The 18,965-nt window shown below is 42.2% G+C and overlaps 1 long non-coding RNA gene across 1 annotated transcript; it reads left to right on the top strand.

The window, feature by feature from the left end:
- Positions 1-1,276: 1,276 nt before the first annotated feature.
- On the top strand, positions 1,277-17,982 carry LOC311526918. The gene is made up of 3 exons (XR_014713190.1): positions 1,277-1,359; positions 8,529-8,954; positions 17,873-17,982. It is a non-coding gene; the product is annotated as an uncharacterized lncRNA (long non-coding RNA).
- The last annotated feature ends 983 nt before the right edge of the window (positions 17,983-18,965 follow it).

Raw genomic sequence — 18,965 nt, 5'->3', positions numbered from 1 at the left:
AGGCATACTTTGTACAAAATGCATGATAGTTTTGTAAAAAGAGTGAACATAGGGATACAGACTGTCACATCTACCCCCCTCCGAGGCCAGTATTCAAGCCACTCATGCCCACTGAGAATGAGTAAGGCCTGCAGAGTAGTGCAAACTTTTGTATGGACTACAGGAATCCTGCACTTCCCCCTCTTCCCTTCCAACCTCCATATAGCAGCAGCATCACCAGTTCTTCTGTATTCAGGTCTGCCTAAGTTAGCAGCAATAGGCTTGGCAGAAAGCATCCTATAATGCTAAGTGCCTTTATGGTTATCACCACTAAAAGATATTGGGGGTTTATTAGCCACTTTTGATCTTTTAAGGGTTCATTCAAAGTAGGGAAGAGATTGGATAGTTGGCCCCCAGAATTTAATACTCTGCTTTAATCTGGTCAGAATTCAATACAGTAACTCTTCGCTTAACAACAGGTTTCAGAGTAGCAGCCATGTTAGTCTGTATCCGTAAAAAGAAAAGGAGGACTTGTGGCACCTTAGAGACTAACAAATTTATTAGAGCATAAGCTTTCGTGAGCAACAGCTACCGCTCACTTCATCAGATGCATTCAGTGGAAAATATAGTGGGGAGATTTTATATACACGGAGAACATGAAACAATGGGTGTTACCATACACACTGTAACCAGAGTGACCAGGAAAGGTGAGCTATTACCAGCAGGAGAGCGGGGGCGGGGGGAGAACCTTTTGTAGTGATAATCAAGGTGGGCCATTTCCAGCACTTTACAAGAATGGTAGGAGGGGAAATAAACAAGGGGAAATAGTTTTACTGTGTGTAATGACACATCCACTCCCAGTCTTCATTCAAGCCTAAGTTAATTGGGGGATTAGGTTCCAGGGATTTTTTTTCACCATATAAATACACACACACACACACACACACACACACACACACACACAGTATAAGTTTTAAACAAACAACTTAATACTGGTACACAACAATGATGATTGTGAAGCTTGGTTGAGGGGGTGAAGTCAGAGGGTGGGATATTTCCCAGGGGATGCCTTACTGCTAAATGGTGAACTAGCACTCAGCTGAGCCCGGAAGGGTTAACCCATTGCTGTTAATGTAGCCTCACACTCTACAAGGCAGCATGAATGGAGGGAGGGGAGACAGCATGGCAGACAGAAACAGAGACATACACCCTGTGTGTGTATGTGTGAGAGAGAGATACGCATTGCTCCTTTAAGTACGCTGACCCCACCCTAAGTACACTGCCTAGTTAAGGAGATCAGCAAGTTGAGACAGCAGTTGCTCCCAGGAAGCTCCCTCCATCCTGAGCCCTGTCATGTCGTTGTCCCACCATGGAGATGGGGTAAGTGGGGAGCAGGGGAGAGGGGGACACCCTGACATTAGTCCCTCTCTCTTCCCTCTCTGCACAGCAAGCAGGAGGCTCCTGGGAGCAACTCCAAGGCAGAGGGCAGGAGCAGCACCCGGCAGTGTGGGGAGGGACAGCTGAACTGCTGGCAACTGATAGCCTGCTGAGTGGCTGTCGCACAGGGAACTTAGGGGAGCGGGGAGCTGACAGGGGGGCTGCCGGTCCACCCTGGTTCCAAGCCCCCACAAGCTAGCTGCAATGGGCTGCTCTTCCTGCAAGCAGTGGACAAAGCAGGCGGCTGCCAAACAATGTTATAAGGGAGCGTTGCACAACTTTAAACGAGCATGTTCCCTAATTGATCAGCAACGTAACAACAAAACAACGTTAATCGGGACAACTTTAAGTGAGGAGTTCCTTTACTGTTCCCATGTAGTGCATTGGACTTGCTTTTTCTATTAGCTGGGCAGTTCTTTAGTGATATTGGGGTGTAGCAGCACAGTGTCTCAGCAACTTCAGTGAACTTCAAGTGACATTGCAGAACCCTGCAGAACTGGTGGGAGTAGATTCTATCACGGGGCAGTGACAAGTAACTTTCTGTCTTGGTGATTTTCCCTTTTAAGTGCTTTTAGCTCTCCACAGAGGCCTATGTAGACTAAGTAGTAATAGCCTATGGAGGTAATATGAGCAATTCAGACTTTCCTAAGAAACAGAATACAAAAACGTTAATACCAAGACTGTTGTTGAGGGAGTCACAGAACAGGCCCAGACTTCTATGAGTGTAACCTCCATTATCCTATCCCTCTATGCTATTTTAATTTTCAGTGTTACCATTGGTGCTTCAATAATTGTGAATAGTTTCTCTGGAAAAATTAGTGCTTTTAAAAAAATTACCTTAGATATGAAATATCTACAACTTAAAAACACACACACACACACCTTTACTTCTTTCCATTCTTCCATTACCACTTCACTAATCTCCTCACAGTGTACAGATACCCTTAACCATACTACTGCTAAAAATTATGAAGCTTTTCATTTTGTAATCTTTGATACTCAAACACCCAAAGGGAATTGTCTTTGTCATCCATAGAATACATCGTTCTTACCACCAGAGTGGCTAACTTCTTTAATCTCAGCTTCTCAGTGGTGGAGTAGTGAGTTTACCCCTTTTATCCTTCCCCACTGAATATTATCAGTCAAGGATGATTCACAAAGTCATGGGCAAATTTAAGGAAACTGCTGTGCATTTTACTAACCAAGAGAAGTTCTCTGCTGCTTGGCCTATTTTCTCAAGGGTATTATTCTTCTGAACCTGGACTACTATCTGTCCCTCCGGTACATCAATGAATGACTTGGTCAAAATAAACGATGATCTTTAACCTTCCCAGTATGCTCTAGCAATAATTGGAATACCCTTTTGTGGGTTTGTATACTCTCCAAATGGCTCACAACACATATTGCTTGTTAGGTTACTTCTGAATCGGGCATGAGCTGAATATTTCAGTGCAAACACTTGCCAGTTTCAGGTGGTAAGCATAATTTTTTCCAGTATGACTGGAACATTACTGCTCCCTCATCATCAGTCTTTGATGTGGGTTAAATTATCTGGCAATGCTGTCAGAGTGACATCTGTTATAAAAGTGCTCCTCATATGCCCAAATCCATGTGTCTTACAAATTCTACTTCCCTGCAAAGACTGGCCATGTTGGATCATGCTAAGGTCACAGTCAATTCAAACATTGGCCTGTAACTGGCATTTTACTGGCACCAATTAAATTGATTTATAACTGCACAGACACTACTGAAATCTGCCAGGAATAGATCATTCCATTCGGTATTATTTTGGCTGCCCTTGTTGAATTTTTTGTCTGTAAAAACAGAAGGGATTGTATTTAGTATGATATAAAATCAAAACTGGCCTATAAAAAGGTCAAACTCAGATATTGTGTCATAGTATATCAACAGAAGCTGGAGGAATACAAGAAACTGCAAAGGAAAAATAACAGTGGGCCAAATACAGAAACCCTTATTTGGTCCTAATTAAGAAAAATCTCTCATATAAGGGAGCGGGGGACATTTGATGGCATGGTATAAAGGTTTTATTGGCAGAACTGGGAAGTTTGTATTACTCTGCGTGGTGAAGCCACAAATGAATTATGCAGGTCATCCTAAACAAGTGCTGACAAAACCTCTTCACCAAAGTACACCATAATATATATTGTGTATTCTGTGTAATTTGCAAGTTAAATATTTCAGGAATGTTCTAGAGAACATAAACTAATGTTGTGGCCCTCCAACTACAAAATCTTAGCTGTCAAATGTCCAGTTGTATAAGCCTTGGAATGTGAGCAAAATGATAACTTAGAAGCCTCTAAAAGTGATTGAAATAGCTGTTCCATATACAAAGGATAGTAAATATGTATATCTCGATCAAATGGAACAATCTGCTTCCATTTTATGTACTACTGTATGATATTCTGTAAGGGATAGAAACAGATTAATTTTTAAGTGTCAAGTTCCATGCAACAAACATGTCTGCAGCTAAATTGTATTTATAGTGTCTCATTGAGAAAGAGCTCAGAGTGCCATACAATACTATCTGTCTATCTATCACACACTTCTCCCACTGCTGGCTGAAGTATAATTATCTATGGGGTGAAACATGGAGATCATTTATCAGTGCAAAGCAACATTACATAAAAAATGTAGATGACAGGATAAAGCTAATACTGTATCCAACTCCACTCACCATGGAGTGGTTGGGATGCAGAACCTCTGAAAAATGGACCTAGATGTCTCCAAACTGGCACCCAAAAACTGAAGCATTCAAAATTTGAGCACATTTGTGAAAACTAGGGCTTAAGGGAGTTCAAAGAGTTTTGATGACATATTTGGAGACTGAAATGTTCTATATTTCATCCTGATTTAAGAAAGAAGTTGTATTATAAACTGGTTCTAATAGAAGATTTATGATCATATAGAAGAGATGTTGAAGAATTATGTATGATATATGTCTGATGACTTAAGTTCTTACTGAACCATATCTGAGAGAATTGCTTTTCATGATTATGAGATTTGGTAAAGGTAACTTGTCTTCTTTTTCATAGTGGGCCTGCTTTTTAGATAATACTAGGGAGAATCAGGAGTAGTCCCATTACATCAGTGGCTTATATAAAACCAGTGCAATAAGATGTTCCCCTGCTATCCATCTCTATACTCCTACCATAAGCTCCCATGGAATCAAGTCATATGCTTTCTCAAGATCAATTAATGTTACATAGCAGTTACACCTTCCATTGATATTCTTTCAAACTTCTGTCTCATTGCAAATATTGTGTCTATAGTGCTCCTTCCCTTCCTAAAGGCATATTACTCCTCTCCTATATTTTCCTCAACCTTGCCTCCAAAACTTTTTCAAGGACTTTGAGAGTCTGACAAACCGAGAGAGACCTCAATAGGTATTTGGATCATCTGCAACATCCTTACCCTCCTAAAGAGGAACAATCAGCCCTGTTCTCCGGCCACTTGGTATCCTAGCTTGATCCCAGCAAACACATAGTAATCTATGAAGACACTTTACTTCAGTATTTTCAACTGCATTGATCATATTAACTGTTATTTCATCTTCACCAGCTGCTTTATCAATCTTCATCTTATTCAGAGCTTCTTCTACCTCCTCTACAGAAATCAACTGCATTTGAAGGCCTCCCCATAATTGTTGGTGGTGCTTGCACTCATAATTCTCACCTCTCATTTAACAGTCTTTGAAAATGTTTTTTCCATACCTCTACCACCTCTTTAGAATTAATTACCACAAAGTTTCCATCCTTCACAAAAAGATTTCTTCATATCTTGTATTTCATTGTCCCACTTTTTTTGCCAACCCAAAAACCAATTTCCTGCCATCATCTCCCATCCAATTTTCAGTGTAATTTCTCTTCATCCTCCATTCTTGCCATACCAACTGCCTTTTCATTCTCCTTTTTTGCCTGTTTGTATGTGTAAGGGGACTGTTGTCTTCTTACTAAAACTCCGTGAGGTTTTTTTGGTTGGCTAACTCCCAGTACTAAAAGTAAGGGGAAGGGTCAATGGGAAATCAGGACCCTGAGACTGACAATCCCCAGGAACAATGGGGAGAGGCCAATGCTCCAGGTCAGCCAGGCTAATGAGGGAGTCAGGAGGCCAGAGGGGTTCCGTCCTCCATGTGAGCTGGAATTGCCTGGGGCCGAGCTAAGGAGAGAGCAGGGGTCCAAGCTGAGCTGGGGAGCAGAGCTGTGCCCGATCAAGAGGGGCCAGAAAAGCAGCCCAGGAAGCAGGTCAGTGCTAGGAGCAGAGTCACAGAAGCAGCCCGGAGAGCAGACCTGCGCTGGGAGGAGAGCTGCACAATCAGAGCCAGAGGGGCCAGAGAAGCAGCCCAGGGAGCTGGAGGCAGAGCAGCACCAGCAGCCGTGCTGAGGCAGAATGGAGCTGGAGCTGAGGCAGAGTGGAGCTGGAGAAGTCTGAAGCAGGTGCAGTGAGCAGTTGGGGAGAGCGAAGGGGACCCTGGACAGTGGGCTCAGCGCAGGGAGATGCCCCCAGCCAAGAGACCCTGCAGGCCAGACTTGGAGGGGGATCATAACCACGATGGGGCAGGGGCAACGCTGGAAAGAAGGGTCCTGCCACCTAAAGCCTGAGGGTGTGTGGCCACCGCCAGAGCAAGTGTCTGACCCTATGAAAGGACCAAACCTATGAAAGGACTTGTTTTTTAGACTGGGATATAGGCCAGTTAACAACAGCCACCACTTTCAAGGTATCAGAAGAAATTTGGCCACCCTTCTCCAATGTCCTAAATAAGAAACTTTGGGGAATAGACATGTGGGGGAAGGAAGACACCATTGGATTGAACAGTCACATCTCGTATGTCAGATATACGCCAGCTGTTCTCCAAAAGCTCCCATCTCACCACTCCTTTTGCCATGTTACCTCTACTGACTCAATGAAACATTCTTTAAACATCCTCCTTTCTTCCTCTATTGACTTCATTGTCATTGGTAAAGCATGAAAGCCTTCCTTCACTTTTTGGCAGAATTCTTCCTTTCATAGAATCACAGAATATCAGGGTTGGAAGGGACCTCAGGAGGTCATCTAGTCCAACCCCCTTCTCAAAGCAGGACCAATCCCCTTACATGACCATCAATGAAATTTCTTCCTCAAATTCATCTTCTTTCCTGTTTTCTCAGACTTGCAGTCGGATATTAGCTATTAATACCTTATGTTCTTTGACCATATATTAACTCAGTATACCCTTTGTATCTTTCACCATTTTCATATGTTCTCTTCTTATCAAAATATAGTTCTTTTTTCTCTATAACATGTCACCATATGGGATTCCCTGTCTTCAAATCATGAATTCACCAGTGAGAACCCATTAAACAAACACCACTCAACCTACTAATCTCCGGTATTTCTTTTACCAAACCCAAATTTACACACAATTCCTTCTACTAGGCTTCCTTCACCAACATAGCAGTTAAATAACCACCAACCAACTAACAAGATGTTACACTCAATCATAACCGCCAGCTCTGCCAGCTCATTTCCAAAACTCTCCTTTTCTTCCATAGGGCTACATTGTTGCAGCACATATGCTGACAACACACATATTACCCTACTCTCTATCACCCCACCATACTGCTATCAATCAGTCTCCTCTTCTTTTCTACCCTCATGACACTCTGGGATTTTTATCTACCTCATTCATTTACAAGTCCAGGAATGCTGAGACTCCCTATTTTGTTCTTTGTAAATTTCACTTTGACCATATCAGTTCTCTGGCTGCATGTTTCCACTGGCTCCGTCTTATCTATTGAATGAAAGATAAGCTACTTGTCTTCACTTACAAGGTTCTTCATAGTCAGTCCCCATCCCACCTATCATCACTCATTCAATATCTGAAGGCCAACTTCCACCTCTGATGGGTCCATGCTGTCAGCCTTACTTACTTATATTTTCAAACAAGCACCTCTGTGCTTTCTTCCATGCTGTTCCTTATATATGGGAGGAGCTCCCCGTAAACATCTGCAAAACAAACTCATTAAATCACTTCAAATCTCTCCTTAAAATGCTCCTTTGCTGTTATGGCTACAAAAAACTTGACAACACTCTAGCTGCTTGTGTGCTGAGACTACTCCTTATCATGCTAACCAATATTGTTTCCTTGTACTCCTCTGTCTGCATCCATCAGTTGTCTCCCAATACTAATATTGTATGCTTCTAGAGGCGGGGACTGTCCTTTTGTTCAGTTTGTGTGCAGTGGGATATTCGTCCACGACTGAGGCTCCTAGGAATATGATAATACCAATACTAATAATGGCTTGATCATTGTTATCCTGGGTGATATGCATTAATCTTGTTTTTAAAATGAGTTTGTAATGGAATCAACACAATAACTAGTAAAAATGTTTAAGTGGTTTTATTTTAAAAAATTCAGACATTCATAAAATATTACTGAAAGGAATATTTCTGAGGAGCCATCAATACACTAATTCTATACCTGACACAGTAGACTATTCACACAAGCAGAATACTTGTTCCATACTGCATTTCACTTTTCTACATTACTACAACAATGGAAAGTGATGGGTGGATTATACAGAAGCAATGGTTGTAGGTAGCCTTATGTGAGGAATTAAATAAGAAGTATACTAAAATAGCTACAGATTTAGCTAAATCAGCTAGAGAAAACTTACCCACTGACAGCTGCTCAGTGACTGACTCACTAAAATATTACAGTATTCAGAAGTGCATAACATACAGATTCTAACCACACATACACACACACAGAGTCAATCTATTAAGGACTTTATTCTGCAGTTTTTAAAAAGACAACACTCCCAAGAAAGTCAATAGCAGGTTTGCCTACATAAAGAATACTGAATGAGACCCATTATTTGTAACACATTAACTGCCGTCTGGTAAATCAAAGCATATATCATTTCCCTCCGCCAGCTCCCTCCCTTCTCTTATCCCTCAGATAATCTCTCAGCTTTCCCTTTTCAACTGATCTTCTGCTCCATCCACAAGTGCTCCAACATTGAGTAACTTCTTGTTTCAACCTGTCTAGCAAGCTCTTTTCTGGGCCTTGGACTGCACTGAATTGATAATTATTTGGGTTTTTGTGGTGACAGGCATTCTGGACTGCATACAATTGGAATATAAGACTACAGGGGTCCCAGCATGGACACTGCAAGAGCTAGGAACAAGATCATTGTAAGCAGGAAGACGTGTATGGTTACACTGGAGAGAGAGCTCTTGGTCTTCTGGAGATCACAGGAAAGGAACTTGCTGGGGACCACAGAGAACTACAGAGGACATTTCTATCAGAACCAAAACAAATCTTTGATGTGGTAAGGGTAAGAGACTTTGTCACTTCTGGACTCTGGATGATTTTCAGAAAGTTTTCCCATTCCTTGGTTCTGTACTCATCTGGACAACTGACTCTGTGTCCTTGAATAAGTTATCTGCTCTATTTGACCCATCCAGAAAACTGAGTTTAAAAAAAAAGCAATATCTCACTGAAAACCAGATGCTACCTGAAAGCAGAACTTTCCTGGGTAAATACATTAGAATAAAATGCATTTTATATGAGATGTTAAATTAACATTTTATTTTTGGGATGAGTAGTGTCACATAAAACGGGCTTTCCATTTTCTAGTTGTCATTTTTAATTGCACATGATTTCATTGCATCATGCAACATTAAGCTACGTTAACCATATGGTGCTATTTCACATTACATAATACAACCTGGCTTTTTACTGCCTGGCGCAAGGGGACAGTGGGATATGGAATAACTTTGAGAAGAAAGTTTTTTATATTATGCATATCTCATTCATCTCAGACATTTTTGTGAATTAAGTATCAGGGTAGATCAGAGCCTACAGTTAAGTCAGTGATTGACAGTACATCTGAATTGTTAACACACCATTTCCTGAATGAGTCCCTTCCATAAAAAAATTTCAAAACAATTCAAATTCCTGATCAAACAAACTGGACGTGAGCTGGTAAAATCCTTGGATAGTTTTTATGTTTCAGTCAGAAGTTAAGGCCAGAATGTGGTAGGGGGATCTTAACAAGATCCAGTGATTGGAAACTGAATTTAGACAAATTCAAGATGAATTAAGAGGCAAATTTTGAAGAGTGAAGTTTATTAACCATTCAAACAGCCTACCAAGAGAAGTGGTGGAATGTCTTTCTAAAAGATATGCTTTAGCTCAACCAGAAAATTATAGGCTTAATGCAGGAATCACTTGGTGAAATTCTATTGTCTATGTTATGCAGGAGGTCAATCTACATAATTATAAGAGTCCCTTCTGGCCTTAAAAATCTATCAGTGTCTGAATCCTGCAGGAAGCCCACATGCACGGCCCATCGAAAGGTGTATCACAATTGCAGCCCCTGTGCTTACTCACAAAAGTGAACAGACTGCTCCTTTGCAGTGCCCCAAAGTGGGAGTGGAGGAGGTGCCATGGCAGAATCCCTACTCTTTGCACATGCCTTCAATGGCACCATTGAGAGCAGGCACAGTATCTAAAGCACAATTCCCCCCTAAGCCTTCCAGGAAGTGGGCAATTTTGCATTGTCCTCTATTTGTGCCAGCAGACAAATGCCATAAGTAGGCCCTGAAGGAAAAATGACTGTGAGCCAAATTCTGCCCTCAGACACACAAGCCCAGCTCCTACTGAAAACACTGGGTGGGGAGGGATATCCTCATCTGATATAAACTATAGCTCCAGGGGAAAATGTTGGCTTACGTGTTATCCTTAGTGCATAAACTTTTAGAATTGTCTTATGGAAATGTTCACAATAAAAACGAATATTTTCACAGAGCTACACACACGATCCTATTTTCCCAATTAAAATCTCTTTACTTTGTTTTCTTATTTGCAGTAGTTTCTACACTTCTTCTGATTCTAGTATCGGAGCACCCCACAAATATTGGTGTCTTAAACTTTACAACTTCCTGCAAACAGGTTAGCATGATGATCCCAGACCACAGAGAGATTAAGTGACTTGACTAAGGTTTTGTAGACTAGTTTTCCTATTTGTAGGATACTGTAGTCAGTCAGATTCCACAGATGGTTCATATCATATCTGAAAACATTAAAACAAGAAGCTGGCTAGGACTAAGCCTTTCTGATGGATATTCTCCGCCACATCAGGGATGAAGGGCCAGCAAATGTTGATGTTTTGAGAAGGTGATTCTCCTAGGAATTCAAATCCAGCATTTTTCTTTTTTTCTTTATTTAATTCCAAGCTGCAGTTAAAGATCACATTCTAATGATTGCATACAATTACTGTATAGAATCTATTATTACATGAAGCCAGACACACTGTACTTCACTGGATTTATAGCAATTTGCGGTCTCTGCAGTTTAATCAGAACACTGATTTTTTTTCCTTGGGAAAGAATAAATGTGACTGTCAAAGTTAATTTACCTTTTTCCTGGGAAAAAGTCAGCTCTTTATTTGTCCATAAGTAATGCTTGTATACTCTGTCAAACTATTTCTACCTTGTAAGGTTAATATGTAAATAGTGAGTTAGAGATGGGCCAAACCCAGAACTATAAATCTGGAATTCCTTTGTGTTACATAAAGATGAAGAAAGTGGGTTTAGATTTTATTTGAACACCTGAATCACAATCTAAGCTTTTGGTTTTGGTCCGCTCTCAAACTAGAAGACTCTTACATTTCTGGTTCCAGTCACGATGTGATCAAATATTAACCAGAGCACTGAGGGGGACAGCCATGCTCATAAGAAGAACAGGAGTACTTGTGGCACCTTAGAGACTAACAGATTTATTTGAGCATAAGCTTTCGTGAGCTACAGCTCATTTCATTGGATGCAACCAAGGCACCTGATGAAGTGAGCTGTAGCTCACGAGAGCTTATGCTCAAATAAATGTGTTAGTCTCTAAGGTGCCACAAGTACTCCTGTTCTTTTTGCAGATACAGACTAACACGGCTGCTACTCTGAAACATGCTCATAAGAGTCTCTCTCAGAATGGCAACAATCTCCAGAGAAGAGATAATTTCAGTCTATTGTCACCATTTTGGACAAAGTCTTCTGAGAACCATTTATAATACACCTGCACCATCCAATCTGCATACAAATGCTAACCCTCCAATTTAGGCTAGAATTGCTAGGCTACATACATGTACTCCACATCTGAAATCAATCCCCATTTTGTGACCCATTTCTACATTTAGTAGAAGTAATTTTCCTTAAAAAAAAGGAGCAAACTTGATTAACCATTTCTATATCCAAAACAAGGAGACACTTTTTATACAGATAAATCCTTCTATATCATGCCATCATAAATCCAAGAATTTTAGATTAATCATTCATGGAGTTTCCTTTGTATAAAGAAACATTTAACGTACAACTTCCCCCAAAATACCCTTACAGAAGCAATTCTTCTATAATTGCATTCTGTGCCATCACATCCACCAGCAGGACTTCAGCATTAGTTTTAAACAGCGAGAATTAATTATTTTGTTCACAGAGCAGCATTTCCAGTTTAGGATTCAGTACATTTGCTAGACTGCTAAAAATCATTCCCCTCAATAATGAAACTTTAGGAAGTTCATAGCTAGTTCAGCAGCAAAAAAAAAAAAGTTTTCATGTTGGGCATAAGAAATATATTAGTCATTGACTTGTAAAAATATTAGCTCTAAGACCTGGACGTACTGTTTAATTTGAGATCATTCTGTTTATGAACTGCAGAATAACATTAGAAGAATGGTAAAAATAGTAATAAAGAGGAGATGGTCCAGTGGCTTGGGCACTAGCCTAGGTGTTGGGAGACCTGGGTTCATGTGCCTGCTCTGCCACAGGCTTCCTGGGTGACCTTGGGCAAGTCACTTAGGGCCTGATTTTTAAAGATACTTAGGTACATAAAGATGCACACTGATGTCTAGCAAGATTTTTTAAATGTGCCTAGGCACTTAAGTGCTATTGAAATAAATGGGAGCTAGATTTCTAGGCAATTTTGAAAATCCCACTGGGTACCTATGTGCAGCTTTAGGTGCCTAAATACCTTTAAAAATCTGGCCTTTAGTCTCTTTGTGCCTCAGTTCCCCATCTGTAAAATGGGAATAATAGTATCTACCTCACAGGCATGTTGGGAGGATAAGTACTTTAAAAATGGTGATGGGGGCAACGTGATGTACAGTAAATAGAATAATAAATGCCACATCGCATTCCACATGTGATTGTATATCTTGCCTTTGAAAGTGACCTCAAGAAAGAATAAGCAGATTATATTTTTTGGGGGGGGGGATTTTTATTTTGATACAAATGTTAAAAAAAAGAGGCCCCTACACCTATCCTGGTGCCATTGATATAACTTAAAAATATAACAAACTGAATATTCTTACACAATGAATGCCCAGCAGTACAATTCTGTAAAATGCACTACATGCCAAAAGTTGTTAGACTCAACTGTAAATAGGTTTAACTTTCCCTTATAGCTGAACTTCCCCACCTACAGCCATGTGGAGGACTCTCTCCTCCCTTATTCCTTCTGGTTCTATGCCTCCCACCAGTAATACCTGCTTTGCTGATCTCCTCACCTGCCCAAAGGACAAATTCACCTTAGCAGACTGCTGAGTGTGTTGGTGTGTAGTTGGTGACCTTCGCTGGGACTTTGCAAGCTCAGACTAACTCCCCTCCTCTGGACATCTCCTCCTCAATCCTACTTCACCACTAGCTCATGCTGGGGCAGTCTCACCTCTAATGGGCCAGTGCTACTGGATTCCCTCAGACCATCCTCTAGGCACAGAAGTCACCCTAAATGACCTTTTCCCTCTCCACTGTCCAGATTATCATTTCCCACTTTCTCCCCAGAGCTCAGGTAATCTCACATGAGCACAAGCCTCCTCCAACCAAACCTGAGGCAGTCACCACCTCAAGGGCCTGCCGTGATTCTGTGGCTCCTATGCAGAGTCGACACTAGAAAAATCCTCCAACAATCCTTAGCTTTGTGTCACCATGACCAAAGTCCCCATGCAGTTTGTTGAATGAGCTAGATACACCTGAAGTGGGTATCAGAGAGGATGAAGCTCTATTTGAACCAGATAAGTTTGAAGCCCTAGAGTGGCCTACAGTATCAGGCCTTAGAAGTGATACCCAATGGAATATTACAAGGGTGATGAGTAGCCATACTGGATTAGACCATGGTCCATCTTGCCCAGTATCCTGTCTTCTCACAGCAGCCCATATTAAAGCTTCAGGGAGAGTGTAGAGAACAGGGAAGTTGTGGAGTAATCCATCTGGTCTTGCACTCCTGGCTTTGGGTAGTCAGAAATTTAGGGTCACCCACATAGGGTTGCACCCGGACTACCTTGGCTAATATGCAAGTGTTGTTGTAGCCATGTCAGTCTCAGGATATTAGAGAGATAAGAGGTGAGTGAGGTAATATCTTTTCATTGGACCAATTTCTGTTGGTGAGAGACAAGCTTTTGAGCTATATAGAACTCTTCTTCAGGTCTGGGAAAGGTACTCAGATGTGTCCCTCCTGTACAGGCTTCCCCTTTCCCAAAAGGTTCCGTAGGTTCAACTAATCCAAAATCCCTCCTCCCTACATCATAATCTCATCCATGCAGTACCTGAAGCCTTTTAAGGGTGTTAAATTAAGTGAATGTTCAGGGATACACACATTAGAATTAATCAATTGTGTAAGACTGTAGGGAGCCTGAGTAAGCAGGCTGGAATTGAAAGATCTGATAGCAACCATAATTTGAGAGCTACAGCTGCCACACATTTGTATAAAAATAGAATTGATTAGCAGCTAATTTTTCAGAAAACTAGGCAGAAGGCAGAAAAATTCTGAGCTAATGAATGAGATTCCCCAATTCCTTCAGGGAACTAGATCAAAAATTTAAAGTCTGACATATTAGGAACCGACCCTGTTAGATGGAGAGAACACAGCACCTCACAGAAAGTGCTCATGACCCTGAAGGATTGGGCTCATGATGTTTTTGGAGATTAGGGAATTAGCAATATTTGTTGGTAGCCATAAACCTATGCACACCATATTTGAGAAAGTCACTCAAGGCCTGATTCTGGTGGGCACTTTAACTCCTATTGACCCCAAGGATGCTCAGCAACTTGCAGGAGGCTCTCAGCATTCTGCAGGACTGGAGCCTTAGAAAGGTGTAAAGGTGGTGATGCCAGACAGAAACTCAGCAGGAGTTCTAAGATAAGCAGAGAAAACATGCTTTGGGTTTATTTAGATTTTTTTCCCTTCTCGTGCAACTAAAATAAATTAAACTAACAAAGTCTTTGGCCATATTCACTTTGCACTACTTAACAGGCTTTAGATGGTAAAATAAACAATCTCAACAAAAAACCCACTAAACAACATGTCCCCAGTAATATAAACAGGGGAGCTCTTCTGTCTCCAGAATTCCATGCCCTAGCTTTTAGGCAGTAGTTCTACATCAGTCTCTAAAGGCCTGAAAGGAGTACCACCCCTTTTAAAGACTCTGGACCTGTGGTCCAGTTGGGAATCCCTGGATGTCATTGTGACAGACGATACCCCTATGTTCACCACTTTATAAGACAGATACATTTTGTACAAAGTATGCCTTGTGATTATGATTTAAATACTCATAATTCACTGATCATAATTGTCCCGGTAACATACGTCGGGCAACATGGTATGTAAAGTTATAAGATTCTACTGTATGATGTTACTAAGGCATATTTCCAATCTGGGGAAGCACCCCAAACTAGTTCCTCAGAGACAAAAGACAAACTGACGCCTCAGGCAGGTGTCAACAAAATCAATGGACTGGGTGAGTAAGAAATTTACATCTTGGCAAACAGACTTGCTGTCGCCTGAACCCCAGCTGGAGATGATTCTCAAAGAAGAGAAATGCCAGAAGGAAGAACAGAGGACAAAAATCACCTCTTCCCCCTCATCTCTACTCATGGCATCAACAGCATTTGAAAGACAAAGAAAGCATCATTGAACTGGGAGGGGGGGGTTCTGGCTGGGGAAAAGTCCAGCCAAACTGCTGTAAACATATGGTGAGAGAAACATTTTTGCTTTGAATTCACTTAGCCTGATAAGGCGGGTATTAATTTGCATTTTACCTTTTATTTTTTTGTAACCAGTTCTGACTTTTATGCCTCATTACTTGTAATCACTTAAAATCTATCTTTCTGTAGTTAATAAACTTGTTTTATCTAAACCAGGGAGTTTGGACTGAGGTGTTTAGGAACCTTCATTTGTGATAACAGGATTTGTGCATATAATTTTCTATTAATGAAATGACAGATTTTCTATGAGCTTGTATTTTCCAGAAGGAAAGAGCTGGGCAGTACAAGACGCACATTTCTGGGGACAAGTCTGGGACTGGGAATTTGCTAGTGTCATTCTGCAATATAATTCAGGAGCGGCTGGCTAGAAGCACTCATATAACTCAGCTGGGAGTAATTTATATGATAGAGCAGGGGTTGGCAACCTTTCAGACGTGGTGTGCTGAGTCTTCATTTATTCACTTTAATTTAAGGTTTTGCGTGCCAATAATACATTTTAACATTTTTTAGAAGGTCTCCCTCTATAAGTCTATATAGTATATAACTAAACTATTGTCATATGTAAACAAGGTTTTCAAAATGTTTAAGAAGCTTCATTTAAAATTAAATTAAAATGCTGATCTTATGCCGCTGGCCCGCTCAGCCCATTGCCGCCCTAGGGTTTCATTCACCTAGGCCGGCAGCGGGCTGGCAGGCAGCCAGAACCTCAGACCGGCAGTGGGCTGAGCCAGGACCCCAGACTGGCAGTGGGCTGAGCAGCTCAGCCCACTGCTGCTCAGTCCACTGCCAGTCTGGAGTCCCGGCCCTGTCCACACAGAGTAGGTATCTACCTAGTTCCCGGGCTCTAGCCATTCTCTTCTTCTCTCTGCACTGAGATGAGGGTGGTAGTGTGCTGAGAACAGGGCTGGGGGTGAAGGAGCAGGCTGGCGGTTGGGGTGCCGGGTCTGGCCAGGAGCTAGAATGGGGGAGGGGGTTCAGGGTTGGGGCAGGAGGTTTGGGTGTGGAGCGCTTATCTGGGCAGCTCCTATTTGGTGTGAGGGGTGCAGGTGGGAATGTGGGGCTGTGTGTGTGTGTGTGTGTGTGTGTGCGCGCACGCAGGAGCTCCCGTTTGGTGCTCAGGGTGGGAGTGGGGATGTGGAGGGTGCAGGAATCAGGTCAGGGGGCTGGGGGGGCTGGGTATGTGTGGTGGGTGCCGGAGACAGGGCTAGGGTTGTGGGGGAGGTGCAGGGGTCAGGGCACAGGGCTGGGGTGTGTGTGGGGTGAAGGGGTGAGGTCAGAGGGGTGGGTGTGTGTGAGGAGGGTTCAGGGGTCAACACAGAAGGTTGGGAGTGTGTGGGGGGGTACAGGGGTCAGGGCAGAGGGCTGGGGATGTGGGCTGGGGACATGGGGGTACTCCCAGCCCCCTGCCCTGAACAGCTCATGGCAGGGGGCTGGAGGGGATATGCCCTGATTTCACCCCCTTCCCCAAGGTCCCCAGAGCAGAGAGAGCGCTGTGGCTCCACTTTTCCATCTCCCGCTCCGTGGCAAGGGTCGTCAGCTGATCAGCCACAGGGAGAGAGAGAAGGAGGGACAGGAACCCTGCACACTGGGGGAAGAGGTGGGGGGAGGGGGAAGGGGAAGCTTGCCTGCCTTGCAAGGAGAGAGTGGTGGGCGGAAAAGAGAGGGCTGGGCCGGGCAGGATTTTTAGTGGCACGCTGCTGTCTACCCGGGTCCGGCCGACAGCAGTGTGCCATTAAAAATTGGCTCGCGTGCCATGTTTGGCATGCGTGCCATAGGTTGCTGACCCCTGAGATAGAGGCTGTGTGTGAGCAAGGCCAGGAGTTGTTGCTCTCACAGTGAAGCAGTATAAAAGCAAGTCCCGATTGTACACTGGGGAATGTCACAGTCATTGTTTCCCTTTGTTCTCAGAGGGGCTTTTCCAGATGGGATTCAGAAAACTTGGTCTGGACCCTTGTTGGGATTGAACCCCCATATACTCTCATGTAACTGCCTAAGTAGGACCTCCCCTTCAGACACAATTGGGATGTCAGTTGAGTTGCACCCATTTACCCCAGGGCCGTATTTAGCCCTGTGTCTTGGTGAAGGAATAGCTTAGCTAGAAGTTTCAGAGAACATTTTCCCCACTATGAACAGGAGGCAGACAGGTCCTAATTAAAGGCTTAGATGCATTTTTTCTTCTGAATTATGCAGAAATGTGGATAGGTTTCCCAATTGCTCTGACACCTGAATTTTGTATATAAATATAAGTAGACAGGTGGGCCACAGTTAGCAGTTGAACGTGCAGTTAAATAGTTGACTTCCAGCTGTCAGAGATGTCACATCCTGAATGAAAGTGCGTATGCTGAAAGGAGATGGACTATGTTGTAGGTTTGTATATGCAGGCCAGTTGTGTTCTGTTTTTCTAATGAGTGATTTTATCCCCCAGGTACTGGTGGTCATGGTTTGTCTAATGCTACATACTTCAGCAAACACACGCAACTTCAGCATAGACAAAATCTGGATTGGTCCCAACACTAGGAAAAGTGCAAGGATAATACATGGATGAAGTAAGGATGAATTATTCAAGCTTTAATGCAAGGAAACTGTGAGAACATTCTTTCATATTCTGTATATGATTCTTGCATCAGGCATATGTGACCCTTACATGTCAAAGCTATTACAGACCTAAATTTAGATCTTTCTTTCCATGGACTATAGATACTCATGCACATTGCTCTGTCCTTTCTGCCTTCCTGCCATGACCATGGGGTTCAGGTTCACAGACAGCATTCAGAATACCATCAGATTCACATTCCTAGGTGCTACCGATATAAGCAATTAGACCAGGGTGAATATCACCAAAGTTGTTAGAAAATAGTCTCTAAAGGCAATGTGGGCCAGCATATAAGGCATTGCACTGGGAATCAGGAAACCCAAGTTCCACTCCTGGGTTAGACACTAACCTGCTGTGAAGTAACTTGTGTAAATTCATATTCCTTTGTGTCATTGTTTCCTCTCTCATCTTGTGTCTATTCAGATTATCCTTTTTGGGGGGCAGGGACTGTCTATAATTTTGTACATTGTACACAGCACTATGACTTGTGATTGCCTACTACAATGGGGCTCTGATCTTGGTTGAGGCCCCAAAGCACTATTATAATACAAACAATATTAAATACTTATTTGATTATGTGAGTATTTTCTGGTTTTATTCCCCCATTTGCTTCTCCTTTCAGTTAATATTTCCGCAAACGAGTTTACTGGCAGGAATGTTCATGGTAGCAGCACACTTAACATATTGGAGAACAATCACGGAATGTCAATTTTATAACCATGAATGAAAGAATTCATACTGGAAATCCGATTCTGAAAGTTATATAAATCCAAGAAGGGAGCAGAATTGTACCAGGTGATCTTTGTTCAATCAAAATCAACAATATAGCCTGAACTTTGAATACCAAACACAAGCAGCTACCTGCTTTTAAACAAAAACAATGAGTCCAGTGGCACCTTAAAGACTAATGGATTTATTTGGGCAT

Source organism: Lepidochelys olivacea, assembly GCF_965140295.1.
Source record: "Lepidochelys olivacea isolate rLepOli2 genome assembly, chromosome: 10".
NCBI classification, from domain to species: Eukaryota; Metazoa; Chordata; order Testudines; family Cheloniidae; genus Lepidochelys; species Lepidochelys olivacea.
Note: the sequence above shows the minus strand (reverse complement) of the source record. Positions and strands in the feature narration are given on the sequence as shown.